Below are 22,905 nucleotides of genomic sequence, written 5' to 3'. Positions count from 1 at the left end.
TAGCTACTATCACATAAACAAAACTCCCTTCTTTTCTTGCAAATCTGAAGACTCTTGGGCTCCAGCAAATTCAGCCCATATTCTTGCAATCATAGAACAGCGAGTCATCAACTTGAGTGATTGGATTCCAGTGCTCATCCTCGGAACCTAAGCAGCATGTATCAATATCCTTGGTTTTCTGATATCTATGTTGAAAGAACGAAGAGGATGGAAGCCAGAGCATGAGGGTCATACAGTATCTGTTGGGACATGCAAGCTGAACACAACGAATCACTCGCAGCTGCCTCTGTAGCTACGTTACAGACCAAGAGTATTTCTCTATCAATCAGCCTTCTTTTCTGCTGTCTTCTTTTCTGCTGGAAGCTTGCACTTCCAAAACCTTTGTGTTATTACCAGTCATTTGCACAGCTCTGGGTGCCCAGCACCCACTATGGAACTGACCATCGGTCCTGGAGAGAACTATCTACCTGCTCCACTGACAATATCACCCTATTTGTGAGGGTCTTTTAAGGTCACCTTTCAGCAGCTTCTCTGCATTCCTGCACTTCAGTAGAGACCTTGGAAATACATCAACTCACAAATGGTAAAATCAGACCCTAGGCGTTAACCACTATGTCTTAAACATTACCTGAACACTTGACAGATAAAGCCAGGGTTTCTTTCAGGGAAGGACTTTCTCTTGCTTTTCTAAACCATTCAACAGCCTCTTAGGGATGAAGAGGTGATTCAGCTGAACTTGAGCAAGGCAGAGCTGATGCTGAGCAGAGGGAAGCAGTTGAACGTTTCACAGAGCAGGTTCAACCTGCTCGAAGGAAAGGTCACATGCACAACCAGTGTGCACCTTCTGTAGGTTAAGATTGCCATTGCATTCTCTGCTCGCTTTATTTTTTCTATTGCAGAGGTCATAATTCAGACCTTCTATCACTTCTGATCAGCAACGAGTCTCTCTTCCCTCTTGGCAGATTACATGGGTAGTCAGGTACCCAGAATGACCTCCTACCAGCGGTTAAAGATCATTGCCTCCCTGCTACTGCTCCAGGGTTCTCATTAACATAAACACAGAAGACAAAACAGAATGTAACAAATAAGATGCTTAACTGCACGAGTATTTCCTGAAGAGGGGACAGACACTCTGCTTACTGTACTTCCAAAGGATGCACAGAAGCTATAGTGATGGGCACAGTGTGAGATCCTACAGAGAAGGGGTGGGATAGGATAGGATAGGATAGGATAGGATAGGATAGGATAGGATAAGAGAGAAAACAGAGCTGTTTAGCAGAAGTAGGCCAGGCTGTAGGTATTGTGGGACTAGAAGGATGCTAAAATGGAGTCTGCAGCTTGTCAAAACAATTGGATTCCTGTATTTTATGCCTAGCCTATCAGGCTTGCTTTGTAGTCAGTACACAGAGACAGAGGGAGGCTGTGCTGCATGGATTTGAAATAGCTCTTTAAGGAGAAACTAAAGTCCTGGGAAAAACAAAGTCTGAGGCAGTTACAGTGGGTGTCACATGGATGGCAACTGCTGGGGCTGTTCCCATCCTGCTGAGCCCTGCAGCTGAGTCAGAGCCCACAGGAGGAGAAGGGGCAGGAATATTGGCCCAGACTCCATCAATTCTGTGGCTGCGGCAGTGGGACTCGTGCTGGAGGATTGTCTCTCTCTTTCCCTGTGCTGTAGCTAGAGGCAATTCCTGCCGTCAAGCTCACAGGTGGAGAGATGAAGTTTGGTGTCAAGGAGAAGCAGCTGTACCCAAGCCACTGGAGCCTCCCTGGAGCCTGCTCCCAGAGGAAACGTGCACTGGGAAGGCTGAAGGACCTTGAGTCTGTCTGCTCTAGGCATGGGCATCAACCATCCTCTTTCGGCTGCCTGCTTGAAAGAGCTGGGCAGCGCCTAGTCACTGCTTGGTTCCTCACCATTAATGAATACTCTGCCCTGGGTGGTTTCCCTGTGCTCCCACACTCTGCTGTTGGTGTGACGTGACCCAGCTTTCATATGAGCAGTAACATTGTACCTTCCCTGGCAGGGCTTCACCTGGGATCTTCTCATCGCTGCCTCTAAAAGGGGTAACTGTAATGAGACTGTGGAAGGAGCAGAGGCTGAGATGCCCCCAAATCTGAGGATCTACAGAGACTTTTCCTGACCTAACAGTAACTGTGCCCTTTGTAGAGGGACTTACATTTCCGTGATCTTCAGTCCATGACCTTCATGTTTCCATGATTTTCAGTCTCCAGTCTAGATGGGAAGCATGATCCATGGTCACCTTCCTACCTAGCTGGTCAGCCTAAGAGATATCCATGCCATCACATCTCTGGGGAGGCACCGTCATACAGGGTTCCCGCCACAACAGCTTCCCCTTGCACCCTACTCTCAGAGCAGCAGGCCAGTATGAACCCAGAAGCAGAGAGGAGCATGACAACAAGCCTTCCTCTTCCTCGCAGTGGGTGAAGCAGCTCAAGTGAGGAAGTATCATGGGGCACATTGAAAGGCGGCAGCAATAGAGAATATGGGAAGAGCTGGCCAAAAGGGACATCACCTAACATTTTTGAGTAAGATCGAGCAGCACAAGAACAAGTGCAGGGCTCACGCAGCGACCTGATAAAAGACACACAGGCTGTTCAGGAGAACATTCTACCCAGTGTTCAATCCCCCTCTTTGCAGCCGGTATGTCAGTAGGGCAGATTTCTGCATAAGGCAAATGAGTTACTCTGGCATGAGAGTGCTTTCAAATGGTATGACACATCCTGCTCCCTGTCTCTGTAAGTCCCTCTGTTTCTCTCTACAGGTGAATTTTACACCTTTTCTAAAATGCCCAGGGATGAGCCAGTTCTTCCCAGTCATTCATGGGCCACGTGAATGACTGGAAAATGGGAGGACTCAAAAGTCCTTTGAACAGAGCTCAGAGCACTCTGAAATTGGGATATTTATCAAGGCTGAGAGGGAGACCAAAGAAAGCTGAACCCCAGGCTTGCAAAATTCAGAAAAGAATGAGGGACGGGAGCACTGCTTGCACGGCAGGCCTGGGTAATCTTTGCCATGCACATGAGCAATTCCAGAACACTGGGCATGGGGCAGTGGGAGGAACAGGTCTGGTGTGCTGCAGGTTGGCACTGCTGCTTAGGCAGGGTGCCTTTACTACATCCCCTTGGCTTAATGGGAACTCTTTTCCTTAAATCTTTGTGCTGCTGCCACTTCTCTTGTTTAACCAGCCAAAAGTACATGCTAGGAGTCCAATTGCTGCTGTTGGCAGCCAGCGGAACAGCTCTCAGAGCAGTCCAGGAGAGGGCAGGCATTATCCCCAGCTGTGCGGCAGCGAGCAGCAGAGCTGGGCAGAGACGCACTGGAAGGAGCATACTCTGTCGGGACTTGTGGTCCTGTGGACATCAAAATGCTTCAGAAAACCGGGTTAATTTCGCCAGAAATGGTGTCTGGGAAGGACTGGCAATGAAAGGAAAGCCGCATCTGCTGTATTGCTCTGGGTGGTAATGTGTAGTGCATGCTTACCAGGTTTTTATTTGAAATCCCCTTTCACTCCCTGCACATTTTGCAGGATATGTGCCTGTAGAAATGAGCAGAAGTCCAAGACCTGCAACACCAGTAAGCTTTGGTGGTATTTGCAGGAATACTCACATGGTTCAAGGGCATTTTTTTGCCAAGCTGTATTTCACTTGAAAGTGGCTGTGCAGCTGTAACAACTCACCCGTATGCTGAACAAATTTAGTGAGCATCATTCAGAGCTGTACCATTACCGACAGTATAAGCTTGGGCTACAGTTTAGTCCTCTGAACCCACCTGACCAGCTGTTAGAAGAGAGAGTTGAGAGAGAAACCTGATGGCAAGAAATTGGACCCTGTAGTAATAGAAAAACAAAATGAAAAGGTGAGGGATTCATGAACAATGTGGCCAACAGCATGGAGAAGTTCATCACAGTAATAAGAGGTAATGTGGCATCCCTTGGAAACAAGAGGAGTCCTAGCTTTGATATCAGGCTATCGACTGGTGGAACTGATCAAACTGACACTGATAGCACAGGAACAATCAGGGTGTTTGATAAATATCTCTGCTCTGCTCTGTTTGGTACTCTGCAGTCATGGGCCTGACCGTGCAGACAAGAGGGTCACCCTGGGTTAACAACCAGGGTCACTGGTCTTGCCCTGCCCCTGCTGCTCTCCCAGGATACAAATAATACCCTGTCCCCTCACCTTGCCATTTATTTAGCATTTGTAACTAGGTCTTACATTGAAGACACTCTCCCCTGTGAGTGCAGCTAACCTGCACCTGATCGGGTCTAACCTGCGCTGGTTTTATTCTAGCTTGGTTTACTAAAGCCATGCGAGTCAAGGAGCCCTTCAGCAGAGGGACATCACCAGGATGCCAAGCCATGTTTGCACCTTATTTGCGAAAGTCCATTGCTCTGAAGCACTGATGAATCAATGGGCACGTCCCACCTTTGCAGCACAATAAGCAGACCCTAACGTGCAAAGGAGAGGTAGCTGGGAGACCAGGTGACATCCACATATTCAGGGCTAGAGGGCCAAGAAACCCAAGCTTTGGAAAGCTTTTTTTTGCAGAGCTGTATGTAGATGTAATCATCCTGAGATGCCAAGTAATAATTACTCCAGCAGCTCTCTTGTTCAGAGTGCAAAGCCCTTCTACGGTATTTGCACACTGCTTCTCCCTGTTTCTCAGTGGAAGCAGAGAGAACCAGCTGGTGTGACACACAGGCTGCTCTCTCTGTATGTGTGTGCCTGTGCGTGGGAAACAATTAGCAAACTTGCTTGGACTTTGAAACTTTCCCACTCAGTTTTTATTAATTCTCCCTTTGCAATAATCCTCAATATGTTTCTCTTACATTCAACGAGCAAGAGGGGAGCACTGCCTCAGTTAATTTAACTCCCACAAATTCCCATCACTGCTGGGAAGAGATTGTGCTTCCCAGCAGATAAAGCAGCTTCTTTATATTTCAAAAGGTTAGAGATTAGATCTGGTTACTGTTATACTTTTATTAAAATTCCTATTTACATTTTTTTCATTGATACAATTACAGAAAAGGCAGAAAGAAACTGTTTAATTCAGAACAGTTCTTGAACACTGAAATATCCCTTGGCCTGTAGCTTACATACATGTGGAAAGTGAGAGCCCCGTTTCCCTTACCTGCAGATGGGCAGGGAGGAGCTGGTGCGGGCAGCCAGCAGGCACTGCCTGTCCTCCTCCGTACACCACGCTGCTGAGCGCAGAGAAGTAGCACAGAGCTTGACCGAATTTCTCAGGCCTGTAGCAAAAGGGGAGTTGCCTCTGAACAGAAGGTCCCTGGAGCATTTTTCTCCCAGGAAATAGCTTTGCTTTATCCCAGATGTGGAGCTGAGAGGAATTTGCAGCCTGGCCTCTGATCCATCCCCCTGTGGTTTTGATAGGGATGTAAAGGCAGACAGTGAGCTCCTTTATTTACACCACGTGGATCTTTATACTACAAAGTCAGATGTTACAGTGACAGTGTGGGACTCTGGGCTGCCACTCACATGGCGTTGGGTGAACGACTGCCTACAGGTAACAGTAAAGGGAAGATAATGAAATGTATAAGCACTTTCATAGAGGCAAGTCCAGAGTCACACCAGATGGAAGGAAGAACTGAGTTCCTTAGGAAGAGCATGGGGCTCCAGCGCTCGCCCACGTGGAGCAGGATGAGATGCAGGGCATGCACAAGTTCAGCGACACTGCTCGGACTCTTGACACAGGAAGAAAGAGGAGACAGTATCTCTCAAATGCCAGTGACCCCTGCACTGACACAAATCATGTTCACTGCAAATCCACAAGCCTGTGACCTTCCTGCTCTTGGCTCACATACAGAATGAAGCAGTGTGCAAAGGAGACACTTAAATAAAAAACAGCGAAGAGCAAGGCTGCTCCCTTGATCAAACAGCATCTCTCTGTTCAGGAGCAAGGGAAGTGCTCATGGGGAGTGAAGGGGAGAGCATGAAGTGTGGCCTTTGCAAATAAATGTAGGACATTGCAGGTGGGGATCAAGAAAATCTTGAATTTACTGCAGCAGATGAGAGCCAGCAATGCACTTAGCAGCACTGATGGAGTACAGCAGCAAAACAGTGATTCCTAAAAGATTATCCAGAAAAGGGTATTTTTAGGCTGTAGGCGGTATGGGGCTCTCCTCAGCAATGTCCAGCGTAAGGAGGTCTCTGCCATCCCCAGGGTGTAGGAGCAGGTGGAGGCTGGTAGCCAGAGATGAAGGAGAGCAGGGAAGGGAGCAGGGTGGGAGCAGAGAAGGTGGGGGACACTCAGCTGGCCACTGGTTGGGGGTGCATTCATCTCAGCATGAGGCACAGGGTAGTGGGACAAGGCAGAGAGATGTTCTTTCTTCCATGTCCTTGCTGTGCTAGCTAGCGATTGTGCTGACTATGCTTGGTCCCCATGTTGCTTTCAGCAGTGGATAATCACAGGCCACCCAGGGTGTGACCCCACGGGAGGAGCCAGTGGTCCCAGAGTCCAGTGTGGGGAGCAGATGCAGCACCGGCCCCTGGAGCCAGGAGGGGGTTCGTTACTGACTGTCGGTACATGGCAGACTGAGAACAAGAAGCAGCTTCAAGTCCCTGCTCCGGGGGCTGCATCCCCGATCGCTCTGTGGGGCCCTGGAGAGTGCGTGCATGCCAAGGGCCCAGATCATCCTCACCAGGCAGAGGGAATGCAGGTCTGGCTCCAGAGCCGGCCGGTGGCTGGGAATTCACTCACTCGGCTGGAGGAGGAAGCCTTTAAAAATGCAAAAGCCTCAGTGAGGCAGCAGATGCCACAGATGCTGAACTCCTCCAGCTCTGGCCCAGGGTGACTCTTTGCAGAGCCTGGCAGTCTGCACGGTCCCTGCATGTTCTCCCAGTGGCTTCATTCAAGGAGAGAGTCCACAGTCCTTCATATTGATTGTTTTACCTCCTGTCTTGGGAGCATGGAGATGCTGCTTTCAGGTTCCTGTATGACATATGGGGGAGTGGGTGTGGGTAACTGGAAGCCACCTGGTAGCCAGTAGCTTGCCTGTCTCTTCCTGGCTGTTTGTTTTAATAGGGTGTCAACAACCTCAGTATGACAGAGACTCTGAGACTACAGGAAAAGCATTCAGGAGAAACGGCTTCTTCTCTACTTTGCACCACTGGCCTTCTATGAGATGTTATGCAGATAGCTCTGCCTCTCCCTTTTGCCTGTCTAGGTAGCATCCAGGCAGTGGGGCTGTGCTTTTGGGTGAACTGTTTGTCCATTCTCTATGTCCCTAGAAGAAACACTCCGGATATTTTCACTTCACTGGAATGTTTTGAACTTGATGAAAATGCAGAAGCCAAGTCTGGGGCTCCAATTTTACAAGTGTCACAAACCAATATAATTTTTGTTAGAAACATTTTCAAGCCATGCTTGGGCTAGGGGTAAGTGCTGGTCTTGACAAGCAACCCTGTGAATGATTAACACGGCATTAAGAGTGTGCACCCCTTAAACATTAGCCTCCATGCCCTGTCCACTGTGGCAGGCAGCTTTGCAAGCTGGGATTATTCACTTTGCAAGCCTGTACCAGAGATGGTGAGGTAAGCTATTCGCACCAAGGGCTTCTGTGTAGACCCTTTGACACGCTGAGGGGCTGCGAAAGGATGGCAAACTGCCATGACTCCTTAAGCACATTAAAGGGGAAAGCACTGCTTTGTGCCTTCCCAGGTGGTCCCCGATGCACACACAAATGAGGAACACACATCTGTGATGCAGGTGGGGAGGAGGCAGCTGCAGAGAACAGCTCATCTCCCAGCACAGCCGTCTCCACAAGACCTGGCTCACTGGAGCCAGCTCACGCACCTACAGGTTTGTGCTGAAAGCAAGCATCTCTTTTTGTCACTGCAGAAAAAGAGGTGCCTGCAGAAATTACTTGTTTTGGGGTTGGATCAGCTTTGTTCTAGATGTCCTGGAGCATTTTATTCCTTGGAGAGTAAAGGGAGAAGAAAAGCCACTCAGGCCTAGTGGGGACTGTGTGTCTGTGGACCGGGGGCATGGATATGTCCCCATACGTGCCCCCATCCCATCCCTATTCTCTCTGTGTCACTGGCAAGGACCACTGGTGCTAGGAGTGGGAATATTCACTGTGAGTCAGGTACTGCAAGCTGGCACCCGAACAGAGACCCCTGCTTTACACAGGCTGCTTCACTGCTGGGAGGCGGTGGCAGATCTACAATAAACTCCTCTCCTCTCCTCTCCTCTCCTCTCCTCTCCTCTCCTCTCCTCTCCTCTCCTCTCCTTTTTTTTTTTTTCCCTCCAGCACCATCTTCTCCTTTCCTGTTATTGCCAGTAAGTGTCACAGAGTGTGAAAACAAAAATCCATACTGAGGACTTTTGGCCACTTTCTTTCTGACTTACAGAGAAGATGCCCTGTGTGTTCAGGATGATGTTTCCAGGGAAGTGGGGCTGGATTTCATCTTGGTGAACATAAGGGTGGATTACAGCTCTGCACCCTTCATTCTATAATTATCCTTTGCACCTCTGTAGGAGCTTTCTGTTGGAGGACCACGGAGTGTAGCATCACAGCCCTGGGATCAAAGGAGATCATTTTGTGTCTCACCAAATGTACCTGGCTCTGGGAAGGAGAGCAACATGTGATAAAGAGCACACTCTGCTTAGGACACTTCCACTTCACCAAGGACAGGAAGCAAAAAAGAACAACACATTTGACAGTGGGGGAGAAATTTAGGTCGGCAGAATTGTAATTACCTGTGCTGGAGTCTGGCCAAGACTCCAGGTTTGACACCCCTGCTTGTATGAATCTGATGAAACTTGAGTATGAAATCACAAAAGAAAACTCTGTTCTCCTTTGTAGGGTTTCAGAGGCATTTTCTACAACTTGGTTTCTCAGAAAAGGGGTTAAGAAGTCTTCCCAGTCCTCCTGTTTTTTAACAACAACAAAGAAGCCCTTTTCTGTTTGTGAGAGAAAGATCCAAGTTCTTAGCAGCTTCAGAAACTTTCCAAGACATTTTGATGTTTCCTAAACAAAGTGGGAGGAGGTGGGAATCAAGGATTTATGGGAGCTTTGCCTGTCTCACCGGTGTCACCCCACCTGGTATGCACTCCAAATTTCTCCCAGAGACAGTCATCTGTGAGTAGAGATGGGAAAACCTGAGATTGAAAATACAGCTGTGTGGAAGCTGGTGTAAACCAGGAATGCTGTGTGGAAGTTAGAGGAGCTTTGCTGAGTCTTTACAGCTGCAAAGCAGGGTTGATGATAGTCAAAAATCATGGAAAAGGGCAGCCAAAAAGATAGTAAAAATTTGTAGAAAAGAGGAGAACACTTTTGGCTACCTATGGTGCAGTAGTCCTATGGCAGGAGCGTGACCACGGCTAAGGAGGAAGAGGAAGGACCCATCGACACGTGTCCGGAGGGGCAGCATGCAAGAGGGCACTGAGTGGGCATGGGGGGGGAATGGGCAGCAGCAGGCAGGGCTGAGCCAGGGCAGCAGGCCCTGACTGTGAGGTGTTGTGGTCACTGGTGAGCGCTGGTAGCAGACATTGGTGGAGCTTCTTGAGGGGCTTGGAGGAAAGATCTTTGTACCAGACATTTCCCACCACTGAACAATCCTCTGAAGTGTGGAGTCCTTCATCAGACTTTGGGACAAGGCTCTGGACATCCTGTCAGTATTTTCCATTTCTAATTGGAAAGACTCCAGATTTCATGGCTTGTAATTTGGAGTGCACTGATATGGATGCGTTGGACTTGCTGAGGCTCCAGCTGATGTTCTGGAATGGACCTACTGTCAGTGATGGGTGAAATACCACCCCTGACCCTCCAATGGCAGCAAACAGGCATTCTTCCCGCCCCCCGCCCCGTGGTGATTCAGGCAGTCAGGACCAATCTCATATCTATTAGGAGAAAAGTGGGTGCTTTGCACTGAAATTTTCAGAGGTGTCCTGAGGTTTGGTCTGTAATGCAAAGCCAGCAGGAAAAAAAATTACCTAAGCACGGCAGGCTCCAAATCGGAGCATATATTGAACACCGTGTTGGTGGGGAACTCTTTGCCACTAGAAATATAGATAGGTTTAAAAGGCGTCAGACAAATCCATGGCAGAATAATACCCCCAGGGCTATTAGACACACTAATGCAGCTCCTGTGTGAGGACATCTCTGAAGCTCAGCCTGCCTGAAGCCTGGAGGCATGCAAGGAACTGTGTATTGCTGCTTTCTTTCTTCTCTTTCCCTAAGAACTGCAGCTGGCTGCTATCTAGACACATCCCATGCTTGTTTGTTGGGACCATGGCTCTCTAATGTGCCAGTGCTCCTTACTGCCACGGGATTTCGTACTGGAGAGGCAGGCTGAGCACCTTTAGAGGGCTTGGAGGCTTTCTGTAGAGTGAGTGTCTTTTCCTCCTATGACATGAAGGGACATTCAGGCACTGGTTTTGAAAGGGGCACCTTAGAACCGTGTGGGGACTCCTTCCCCCAGAGAGCTGGAGGTCTTCACCCTTAAGTCACTCAGATGCCCCCCAGCCCTTTCCACTTGACTTTGGTTTCAGCACAATGACTCTGGGCTGAGCCCCAAAGCAGAGCCTCCTGCTTCTGTGTTCTCTCATGTCCCTGAGCTCCTCTCTCCGCTTCTGTTAATTGAAAGCCAGACTTGCAGATAGCAAATGATTTCTAGGTGCTCACAACCTAACACCACCTTAATTAAGTTCTTTGGATGAGAATTTCCTTAGGCTGTTAGTTCTTCTTAATGAGACCAGACAAGGGGATGGGGAGAACAGGCCATTAGACATGATGCTCTGAGATAAATCTTGGCCACGGCCCAGGCGAGTGCACCTTTGCACCTTGGATTTCAGTGCTCTTCTCTCCCAGGCCTGACAAACCCTGTGTCACAGAACAGATCAGCTAAAAGTCGTGTTCATCTGAAGGCTTGACCATTTGTTTCCAGTCTATCAGTTGCAGTAATAAAAGCTATGACCTCTGCTGACAAATCCTTTTTCTGGAAAAATAGCAAAACTTTACTCAGACTAAAGGGGGATAAGACATGTTGATAGACACTGCCCACTCGTCGTGTTTTTAACAAGCAGAGCAAGACTGTTAGTAAATGTTAAAAAACACAAAAGCTATTGGAGTAAATCTTAACTGTGATGGAGTGATCAACTGTGGGATGAGTTCCAGGGACAAAATGCTATCAGCACAGGCAAAGTGTTTCTTTTCTTGTCAGAAGAGCAAGCACGAATCTCCCTTCCCACCCCTGAAAGTAACCAGCCAGATTTTTCATGATGCACAACCGATAGGTCTTTGCTAGTTTTACTAACTCCAGGATAATGATGGTCTCTTTATCCTCATTTTTCTCCAGCAAAACAAACAAAAATATATACATGTTTAAAGTTCTGCTTTAAAGTCCCAGGATACTTTTTCTCCTCCACCCTTTATCCCCAAGCCTCAGCCTCACGCCAGGTCATTCTCTGTCTGCCTGCATTTATTTCTCTATTTATACTTTAAGGAGATGCATTAATTTTTCAGGGATTCTTCAGGGAACAGGAGACATAATAATTTGATTCACAAATTCATTTACTCGAAGTTGCATGCCAGCAGCTTGTCCCCATCTCTGCATGTCACAGCTGCCGTCCATCTGGGACTGGAGGAGTGGGGCTAAGGGACACGTGGAGAGGGGCAGTTGTGAGCGCATACGCATGAGCTGCTGCCCAGTTTCCCTGCTGCATTTAGTGGCAACGATCTTGGTTTAAGCTCTGCTACTGGATCAAACAGAGTCAGGTTTGGGTGGAGGGGAAGAGCACAAAGCGTGCAAGAGGAGGCTCCCTACCCTGGGGGAGACAACGCTGAGGGACAGACCCCTCTCTCCCCATTAGGAGATGTCTCTCGCTCTCCTTACAGCATAATTGTAGCAACCAAGATCTTGCTGGGGAAGTCTCCATTGGAGGCTCCACAGAAATGGTGTCCACATGTTGGTGCTGGTGCTGGTCAAGGTTAAGATCATGATGATGCGCCTCTGATGGAGTTGCATCAGCTTATGACTGGGCAAAATTTAGCTGAGGAAAAACCAGATGTGCCACTGAGGACCCTCGTCCCCTTGCTCAGAGTATCTGGGGCTCCTGCAAACGGCTCCTGGAAGTGGCAAGCCGAGAGCTCAGACTCCTGCCGCCAGCAGCTGTGCTCCCTCCTCCCAGAAGAAGGGAGTGTCGCTGGGACAGGCTGAAAAGTAGCAACGCACTCAAGTAACATGGGAATGTTGCTGAGACAACATGAGTATATGCAGGCTTAGCAGCTGGGAAACACCTGGATCCTAGAGCAGGGATCTGGAGACACACAGTTTAGTATCTCCGGCTCTGCTTGAGCACAGCACAAAACACCTTCATCTCACAAGAACTGCGTCAAGCCATGCATCCACCACCAGCCCAGAGGAGGATCTGGCCTGTTAGCACAAACCTCTGCTCGGCTCTGACCAAGCAGCACTGAGCAAGGGAGAGCTGGAGCAGCAAGGGCTGTGGGAGGGAGGGGTGACTTCTGTCACTCTCTGCTCTGGTCTTTTAAGATACAGAGCCAAAGCTCAGGTGGTGTAATTCAGGAGTATCTGACCTGTGGTATTTACTCCTTATTGAGCTCCCACTCAGTTAGCAATTTCCTGCACGGCTCACGGCTCCCAGCCATGGCTGCTTTGACTTTCGCCATGCTACCAGGCAGTCACACACTCCTTCCTCTTGGGGACCCTGAATGTTCAAGTCAGTGCCACGGGTCAGGGGTTGGATGTACCCATCGGGCTGAGTGCTTTGTAGGATGGTCACAGAGAACATCCCCTCCTGCCCGGGGGACAAGGTGGCTTTGGGACAGCGAGGGCCAAGGCAGCCATTGCTGTGCTGGCTGGAGGTGGTCACTGCCTGTCCAGTCCTGCATCCCCATGCATGGTGGCCTCTCAGGGCTCTGTCCCCAGCAGCTCCCCACACTCTCCCTTGCCCACATCATCAGTGCCAACCCTGCACAATTTGAAGGCCTCGATATTTGTACATTAATTAGTCCTTCCTGTTATTATTTACTCATCAGCTCTTTGTTAGAGAGCTCCCTTTTGTACACACACAGATTTGTCCCCTCTGCACTTGCTTTGTTCTGTTATGAGATTATATCGGCGTGTTTGTTCCCCTGTTTACAGACGTGTTGTAATCCTAACTGCTTCACTTAAGGGTTTAATGAAGGTATTTACTCTAAATTGTTTGCTGGGATTTTCTTCTACAGTTGAGGGATAAGAAGAGGCTGGAGCATGCTATTTCATTCCAATGATTTATATTAACTGATATTTTATATCAAATGGAGGAGACTTAACTGGCCTAAATGGTTACTACATCTGAGTCAGTGGCTTTTCTTGGAGGACTGAAGCTGATGGATTTTGTTTCAGAAACTGACAGGGATGCTTTGTGCTCAAGTAACAAATCCTCATGTGCAGCCACAGCAACAATAGGCACAACAGAGATGCAAATTAGCCGTTACACATCTCCCAAGGCCTCCATAGGGCAGGGTAAATGCCCAAGAGCTCTTTGGCGTAGTCCATCCAGGGTGTCATTCACAGCATTGGGAAACATCTGGAAAAGTTGATGCCACCATGTGTAGAGGTGGATGCCAGCTGGAAATGGCACTGTTTTTATGCATGTGCAGCTGATGGCAGCTATGGGACAGCTCTGCTCTTCATGCCTCTCAAGCCAATGGCCCATGTCTGCAGTGGAGTTCGAGGCAGCTGCAGAAACAGCCAGTGCTGCTTCCTCAGCATGACCTGCACCTTCCTCACCCCTGGAGATCAGAGCCCCCACCCATGGGGGACACCCAGGACCCCTGGCAGGAGGGGTGATGGGCTTCCCCCCATGCTCAGGGGAAGGCTGTGTGTCTGCCTTGTCTCTGGAGCTTTGCTTCCAGCTCCCCACCAGGCCAGTTACCCTTTCAACTCTGCCTGCATGGGGTTCTGGCACTTGACATAGAGCGACAGAGCTGTAGGGCACCACTCCTCCGAGCAGCAGCCAGCCTTGTCGGGGGACAGCAGCTCTCTCCTGGCTCTCAGCAGCTATGACAAGGTTACTGTCCCTGGGTGATGATGTTGAATCACAGCCCAGGAGTCCTCAACAACTCCTGGGAAATATAACAGAAGCTAAACTACACACAGGAAAAAAAGGATCACCCCCATGGCCCTTCGGGCTCCAAAGCAAAGCTAAACCAGTCCTCTAGACCACAGCATCCAGCAGCAATGGGGCTGTTACCTCCTTCTGAGCACAGTGCCAGGAGAGCTGCACTCTCCCCTTCGTACACCTGGGCACCCTGCAATGTGCGGCTTCCCCAACACGCTCCCAAGGGCCTCCCAGGCATCGCCTGACACACTCCATACAAGTGTCACCGCAGGCTTTTGAATAACGAACAGATTCAGCCAAATGGCAAACCATTCAGAGGCCACCCACAAGCAAAAAGGAGGATTACATTTGTTGATGAGTAAATGCTTGTGCTAAGAATAGCTCGTTCCAGCTTTGCTGCTCACCTACCTTATCCTGCTCCAATTACCTAACTTAATTTACTCCAGCTGTTCCTCCATATCTCTATGATCTATTTTCTACCTCCTTCTAGTTTCTCTTTGATTTCGCTGTATATTTTAACATACCAGATTCATTTATCTTTGAAAGTGCCTCTCCTTACAGGAAGACTGTATACAGCATTGCTATATTCATGCTACTTCCATTTCCAATCCACTCACAGCTAGGCTTTGTGGCACATACAGATGCTGGCAGCACACTAGCTATATGCATAATATATTCAGCCCAGGAAGCACTTGTTCCTGAATGAAACTTATTGTCCTGACCCATTCCCATCTCTTTCAGCAGACAGGTTTGAGGAGGAAAACTACAGTCTGAATTCGTGAGATACATCCTCTTTGAAAACTGGGCTCAGCCATTATTTCCCAGAGCTCCTCTTTCAATCCTGTCTGTGAGTGAAATACCTCTTCTCAGCTCAGGTGCATGGCACTATGGCTTTTGCTGTTGCTCTCAGTGGCAGGACTAGTCCAATGGTGTATTTGTCTAATTTCCTATTTTGATAAGAAACAAGTGGTGATGTGGACAAATTTTGGTGCAGTTGGAGCCAAAAAGCAACTCCGCTCTATGTATGATACCTAGAATGGATCTTCCTTTCTTCTCCACAAGTTCTTTCCACTGTCAAGCCCAGGAGCAGAGGAAATTAAAACAATCCAGACGATACCAAACCAAAAGCTTTCTCCCTCTCTCTGTTGTTGCTTACACTGAAGAGCCCAAGACACCACAGTGAGAGGCTGCAGCATGACCCACACATGGGTCCACAGGTAGAAAGTCTCCAGCACACTCACAGTGGAGGAGAGCAGACCAGAAAGGGACAACCTCACTACCTAAAGGGCTTTGAAATATCTTGGCCTGGCTGCTTTGCTCAGCCTCGGCCCTGATTCTCTGCAGTAACTGGGGGGCACAGGAGTAGCACCTGGGACTGGCCCAGGAGGTAAGAGTGGGGGACCATCCTTTAAATTCAGGGGAGCTGGGTCTGTAGGAGAGCTGGGAGCGGAGTTCATGGGGTCGCAAGCACTAATCTCAGCTATCCCCCTTCCCTGAGCACCAACAAGGTCTGGAAGGACAACCTCATGGGGAAGGGATGAGCTGGTCTCCAAGGTGCCACCCTCCCCTCTCTCACAGTGTAGCGGCAGCTCAGCGGTCCCTTTGCAAAGCTGCAGTCATTAGCAGTGCCGTTGATGCCCCAGGCACATCTGTGAGAACCTGCACACTCTGGGCTAGGGCATGTCCTCCTGCAGGATGCCTGAGAAGGTTTCAGCTCATCCAGATGGAGATCTAGTTGAAGCAGGTCTCCAGGACTCCCTTGATGTGTGAAGGAAAGACACTTTCATCCCCAGACAGCTGTCTGCAACCCTCTGTTGCAGGGGTGAAATTCCTTCTTGGAGGTACCTGTATCTGGCAGGGGTCTATGAAGAGAGGTGCATGGGTAATTTAGTCTGGACATAGCTTTTAGATCTCCAAAGCTAGGAGTCAGGGATCCACCATCTGTACCTAGTATGTAAGGGTGGATAAAATCAGAGGATGATACACAGGACTTCACTGTGAACAGCTGAAGATAATGCTTTCCGATCTTTGAGACCCCCTTATGTCTTCTTACTTCTCATCTCCTGCCTTCTGTAGTGCCCATAAGGCTTTTGTCCCTCCCCCTGAGCTGCAGCATGAACCATGAGCTGCCATGAGCATAGCCGCAGCACCAAGCCTGTGCTAAGCACCATTCTCCAGGGCCCAGCTGGGCCTGCAGGGGCTGCCTGGCTCCCTGGGTATCCCCCTGCCACTCTTTAACACAGCCTCCCACATGGCTGGAGGAAGCAGCTCCTCTGCAGGCGCAGGCACAGGCAGTTTTCCTGGGATGTGTTTTAAGTGCTGGCTGGAGAAGGAGGAGAAGCAGAGTCCGTGCTGGGACTATGGTGACAGCTGGGCAGTCCCTCTGGGCTGGGAGCGGGGTGGGAGAGGGATGGGAGCAGGACAGGAGCGGGCTGGGAGCAGGATGGGAGCAGGACGGGAGCAGGACGGGAGCAGGACGGGAGCGGGCTGGAAGAGGCTGAGAGCAGGACGGGAGCGGCCTGCGAGCGGGCTAGGAGTGGGGTGGGAGTGGGATGGGAAAGGCTGAGAGCAGGCTGGGAGCGGGGTGGGAGCGGGGTGGGATCGCGGCGGCTGCGGCCGCGGGCGGGCCCGGAGCAGCGCCCGGATCAGGAGGCGGTGGCCCCCGGCGGGCACCGCTAGAGGGCAGGGACACACCGCGGGGCGGCGCGGAGCGGCACGGCCCGGCACGGAACGGCACCGCCCGGCACGGAACGGCACGGGGCGGCACAGCCCGGCACGGCACAACACAGCCCGGCACGGGGCGGCACAGCCCGGGACGGCCCGGCACGGCACAGTCCGGCACGGGGCGGCACAGCCCGGGACAGCCCGGCACGGCACAGTCCGACACGGAACGGCACAGCCCGGCACACCCCGGCACGGCACAGCCCGGCACGGGGCGGCACAGCCCGGGACAGCCCGGCACGGCACAGCCCGGCACGGGGCGGCACAGCCCGGGACGGTACGGAACGGTACAGCCCGGCACGGAGCGGCACGGCACAGCCCGGCACAGCCCGCAGCCTGCCAGACATGCACAGCCACTGCCGCTGCCTCTCTCCACCCCAGCCCCCCCAGCTACAGCATCTCCGCCCCGCTCCCCGCTCCCGCAGTATAGGAGCCGACCGGGCACAAGCGTCCCCGCCAGCCTGGAGCCGAAAGTGGCTGAAGGGCCGCTGGGGACAGGGGACTGCAGAGGGTGACCCTGGACAGCAGCTGCATGCTCAGCCTCTCTGTCGCTGTGTTCGCTCAGCTGCTCTCCCGAGCCGCCTTCTCCCTCTGAACCCTCAGCACGGCAGGAACCTCAGCGCTGGGACCAGTGCGCTCATCTAGCCACAGTCCTCCAGATGCCTTGTAGGAAACCAGTGGGGAAACTGAGGCGTGCTCAGATATGCCCTTACAGCCTCTGCAATGAGGGCTACTGGTTCCCAGCGCACCACAAATGCTGGGGAGCAGGGATCTCCCTCCTCAGGTGTCTGCCAGTAGCCATGAGGCAGCCGATGCCGTACAGTGCCAGCTTTTCCTGTTGTGCTGGTGCACCTCTGGGTGACAAGCTCCCCCGGATGCTCTCCTCTGAGCTGCTCATGGTGGCGGACCTGAGCAGGAAATATTGTCCCTCATGCAAACAGCTTTGATGTGTCAAGGACTTCACTTCCCTGCTCTGTAAGGTTTTTGCTAACAAGTCCCACTGGTATCCAAAGCTGACAGTGGGACCTACTCCCCAGAATGGGATTTTTAGCCAGTTTGAGGGTGTTCAAACCCAATTCCACCATCTTCCTGCACCCTAGAGCATGCCCCATCACAGTGTACTTGAGTAAGGCTCCCCAGCCTCCTGCTGGAGATTTTCCACTGCGGATGCATAAGTATTTGCTCCTTTAAGGGCATCTGCTCTACCCTACAGCGCAGCTCCCTGGACAATGCTCCTTCAAGGAGGAGGCAACAGCTCTTCCTCAGCAAGGGGTGTCTGGGCTCATGTTCTTGCCAAAAGGCAGAGAAACGGGAATTTTCTGATGGAAACCTGGTTATTTGGGACAGTCTTATCCAGCTCTGCAGGCTGGAAACATTGCTTGCTGCAAAACTGGCAGGTCCCTGTCAAGCAGCCAAGGGATTACTGCTTCCCTTCCTGCTAGAGCTCTCTAGTGTTTGGTCCCTCTCCATCCCTCCTATCTAGTGCTTCACACACGCTCTGCCTTTCATCTTCTGGTGGCAGTGCAATCCAGGTGCCTTGGACCCACTCCAGTCTCAGCGGGATAGCAGGATGGGAATGGCTGACATTGGGCACCGGTCCCACCACAGCAAGGGTTTCCTTGTCTACTTTGGACAGCCCCATCTGTTCACTGCACCCACATAAGCGAACACTTCCTCAGCCTGGAAAGTGGCTGTTGTCGTTAGAAATCCCCATTTCCCCTCAATAAACAGCTGTATAATGTGCTTTTTCGTATCGTTCTTTTCCCTACGGCTGGTGCTGTGACTTTGCTCCACTAGTGGGCAATCAGCTGTGGAAGATGACCATGGAGACACGTAGACACAGCAGCAGGTGGAGGAACCTTTGCATTGCATGTTGTAGGAAAGTACTTTCAAAACCTCGCTCTCAAGGTACTGCAAATCGAGCAAAAAGACCCTTTAGTGTATGAGGATGCTGAGCCAAGGCATTAAGATGACCTTCTCGAGGCTGTGCCTGCAGTCTGCTGCTCAGGGACACACTCACTGAGCCATGTGACTGAAAGGCCAAGGCTTAAGGCTCTTAAGAAATCGTGAGACAGAAGCGTCTCTGAACCCGCAAACCCAGCTGGTCTCCAGAACAGCCAGCTCTGAACCTGAACTTGTCCCACGGGACACATCCCACTGATCTGCTTCCAGGTCGTGTTTCCCAAGTAGAAAGGCAGAGCTGGTGGTTTGTCACTGCTCATTCACAACTGGGAAGAGGTGAGGAGGCTTGGTGACCCGCTCAACAGCTTGACTTCCTTCTTATTCACATTACCCATCTGAAACCAGGGCATGAAACCAGAAGCAGAGCTTTTACCAAACAAGATAGCTTCAATCTGAGGGAAAAGCAAAGCACCAGCAGCACAGGGTGGCCCGGTGCCCTGCACCTGAAGACCGGGGGGTCGAGGGCTCCCTCCTGGTGTCATTTGGGTGGGATGTGCTATACGTGTATGTCCTGGTTTCAGCTGGGACAGAGTTAATTTTCTTTTTAGTAACTGGTACAGTGCTGTGTTTTGGATTTAGTGTGAGAATGATGTTGATAACACTCTGATGTTTTAGTTGTTGCTAAGTAGCGCTTATCTTAAGCCAAGGACTTTTCAGTCTCCCATGCTCTGCCAGCAAGCAGGTGTGCAAGAAGCTGGGAGGGAGCATGGCCGGGGCAGCTGACCTGAACTAGCCCAAGGGGTATTCCATACCATGGAACGTCATGCCCAGTATATAAACAGGGGGGAGTTGGCATGATGCCGTTCTTAGGAGCAAGGCAGCTGCAGGGACAGGCAGTCACCCACCAAATACCCACCTCTTTCTTAGAAAATCCCAAATCATGCCTGGGATGATCACAGTGCAGGGCACAGCAGAAGTGACCTGCTAGTCAGAGACTGCTTGTACAGACTTGTACAACCTGTGCAGGTTGAAATCAAACACAACCCACATGTGATTTATGCATGAGGTTATTGACCAAGGAGGACTGTAACATTTCATCTGTGTGGCTGTACATTAAGCAGCAAGTGGCTGTGGAGATGAAATCCCACAGTCCTGCAAAACTAGAAGATTCTACATGAGTATGCAGTCCTGCAAATACTCAGCATTGAAATCAATTGAAACCACTCCTCTGGATCGTGCAAAAGGGGACATACATGGCTTGAAAGACCAAGGTCTAGGTGTCACTTCTTGACAAAGAGCTGATAGTGAGAAGGTCTCAGCACCCTCAGTGATGAAAGGAGGACTTTGGTAAGGATCAGCCACTTTTACAACAAGCAGAAGCCCATAGAATTGGCCTGTGTGAACTCACCTGAGCAACAGAGGGGAGAGCAGCCTGCAGTTCCATCTAGGTGTGGTGGGGTGGCATCATTCAGAAAGGGCCAGAGGACTCGAGTTTCTAGAGATAACGCAGCACCCAGTATTTGGGGATACTGAATCCCTGTTGAATCTTCTTCAGAAAAGATTGTTTGCTTCTTGTTTGCCTCTCATGGATTGTCTCACTGACAATGTAACCTCTCCACATCCAAGCACTGCTACCATCCACTCCCTTACAATAACGAAGAGAAGTCTGCACAGCCTTTGGGAGCGTGCAAAGGAATCCCAGCCCCACTGGTAATCCAGCCTCTGGTCAATATTGGATTTCTGCTTACTAGGTATTTTAAAACCCCACACTCCAAATACTCACTTCCCAAACCTTAAAGACAATAAAATGACATTAAAATACACTAGCACTTACCTGGGAAAAAGAATCATGACAAAGGTCACTTTTATTTAAAAGGTGCTAGTCACTGTTTTGTTTAACTCTTAAAGGATCATTTAAAAATACACAGAAGAAATCTGGATTTGAAAAAGCTTCTTTGGTAATGCAAAGGTTTCAATGTGTATTCCATCTGTTGCACAGAATTTAACCTGTTCCTGGCTGGGATGCCCAGCAGTGGCTGCCCAGGCTTCACCGAAGTGTTCACCCAGAGAGTCATCCGTTTTTCCTGGCTTTACCAGGCACCGAGCATGATGGTGGGTAGGACTTCTCAGTGCTGGAGGGCAGAGAAGGACAGAGATCTTGTTTCTGGAAGGATATCAGAAGCTTGTTTTGTGTCACATTGTAGTTAAAAAGCATCTATTTAAGAATAATCCATGAAGAAAATTCCCTCCTTTTTTAAATTCTAGCTTTCCTGGATTTTTCCTTTTTTGCTTCTTTGGTTTCAGTGCCACTTTTCTAAAGCTTGTGTCATATTTTAACCAAACAGGGATGACTACTGTCATTTTAGGCCCTGTGGGTATTCAACGACAGCAGAGATCCTCCAATCATCATTCCAGAAGGGCATTGGTGTTCCTGCTGATGCTGTGTCACATCTGCTTGCCCTGTGCGGATGTCTCAGGCAGCCATGGGCATCATCACATGTGGGTGACTGAATCCTTCTCCAAACGGCCAGGCAGAGCATTTCCACATCACCAAATGCATTTCCAGTGAATTGAGACCAATTTCATGCATTGCCTCAGTTCTGGTCAGTCACAAATGTGACAGACATTTTCCGACCACTGCTCATCATGATAAGCATGTGAAAGAAACAGCCTGGAGAAAAGGACACCTTCTTTCCCACAGGCCCAACTTCACAGCCTTCACTTTCTTTCAGCACAGCTTCCTGCCTGTATTTGCATCTCAAAGAGCTCATCTCCCTTGTCTGGACTCCTACATAAGGAAGAGTTCTTCCCAAGGAGCTGTCATCCTCGCAGCAGAGGAGACATAGTGGATATTTTAGAGGATGGGGTTACAGGACCACTTCTCAAGGTTCTGGGTGCTGTGCCTGGAGGGAGGCGTAGCACCACCCGCACTGCTGGAGGGTGGTGCTCTGCACCATCAACATCCTAGCACAGATGTACCAAAGTGACCTGCTCCACAAGGTCAGAGATCTATGCCGAGCACCGCCAGAGCAGTCCAAGATTTCATTGCTCCTCACCCAAACACCATGCCCCCCTCTTTGAGACATGCTAAGTGATCATGTGAGCACAGCTAAGCTATTTCACAGCAAAGAGAATCCAGTCATGGAGAGCAACCTACCAGCTTTTGTTCCTTCCAATGTGAAGAGTTGACGGCTCCTAAAAGTCCAATTCTGGGTTGTGTCCCTTCCCTGGTACCCTGAGACAACTGTGAGTCATCCAAATACACCACCACCCTCAGACTGGTTGGATGTCTTTGTGTAACATGCCTATCACTCACACATGTTTGTTAAGCACTGTTCCTATATACACCTCCACCTATCTGAGACCAAATGTTTCCCTCCCATGAGTCACTGATGTGTTTGTAGTTAAGCATCAAGAGTCTTTCTACCAACTTCTGTTTACTATCTAGACAGGAGATAACTCTCTCTTGCTTACCCATGGGCATTAGCGTATCTAAAGATAGCTGGCAGAATTCAACTGCTTCTGAGGAAGAACAAAAAGTCTGGATTCTTGGCTCCTCTGCAGCCACAGGACATGACTGAGAGCAGAGTCCTAGGAAGAGATGAGATACACACAGATAAGTGTGTCCAAATCACTGTCCTCATCAATGAAAGCAGCACCAGAGATGAAAGTTTAGTGCAAGCACTGGATCCCAGCCACTGGGCTGTGTAAGCATCCTGACAGCTAGATGGATGGAGCAGAAAGAAACTTCTGGGAACTGATCTGTGATATGAGAAAATATAAGCAAAACTGTCTTTTATCTCTGTAAATCGGTGCCTGAATCGCATTGTCCTGTACCATCAGTGCGGTACATCCTGACCTGCCCCACCCTGTGGGCAGCACGTGATGAGCGGAGCGTGATGACGTGTGATTACATCACGGGGGGCCACGGGAACGCAACACCCGCAGGCCTGTTCTCTGACTTACTGGGCATGATGTTCTATGGTATGGAATATCCCTTGGGCTAGTTCAGGTCAGCTGCCCCGGCCATGCTCCCTCCCAGCTTCTTGCACACCTGCTTGCTGGCAGAGCACGGGAAACTGAAAAGTCCTTGGCTTAAGATAAGCGCTACTTAGCAACAACTAAAACATCAGAGTGTTATCAACATTATTCTCACACTAAATCCAAAACACAGC

At 50.1% G+C, this 22,905-nt stretch overlaps 1 non-coding gene across 1 annotated transcript; it reads left to right on the top strand.

Annotated features, from left to right (window-relative positions):
- Positions 1–22,566: 22,566 nt before the first annotated feature.
- Positions 22,567–22,692, top strand: LOC127024229 (U8 small nucleolar RNA). The gene has a single exon (XR_007767539.1). It is a non-coding gene; the product is annotated as a U8 small nucleolar RNA (small nucleolar RNA).
- The last annotated feature ends 213 nt before the right edge of the window (positions 22,693–22,905 follow it).

The sequence above is a fragment of the Gymnogyps californianus genome, chromosome 19, assembly GCF_018139145.2.
Source record: "Gymnogyps californianus isolate 813 chromosome 19, ASM1813914v2, whole genome shotgun sequence".
Classification (NCBI taxonomy): domain Eukaryota; kingdom Metazoa; phylum Chordata; class Aves; order Accipitriformes; family Cathartidae; genus Gymnogyps; species Gymnogyps californianus.
Note: the sequence above shows the minus strand (reverse complement) of the source record. Positions and strands in the feature narration are given on the sequence as shown.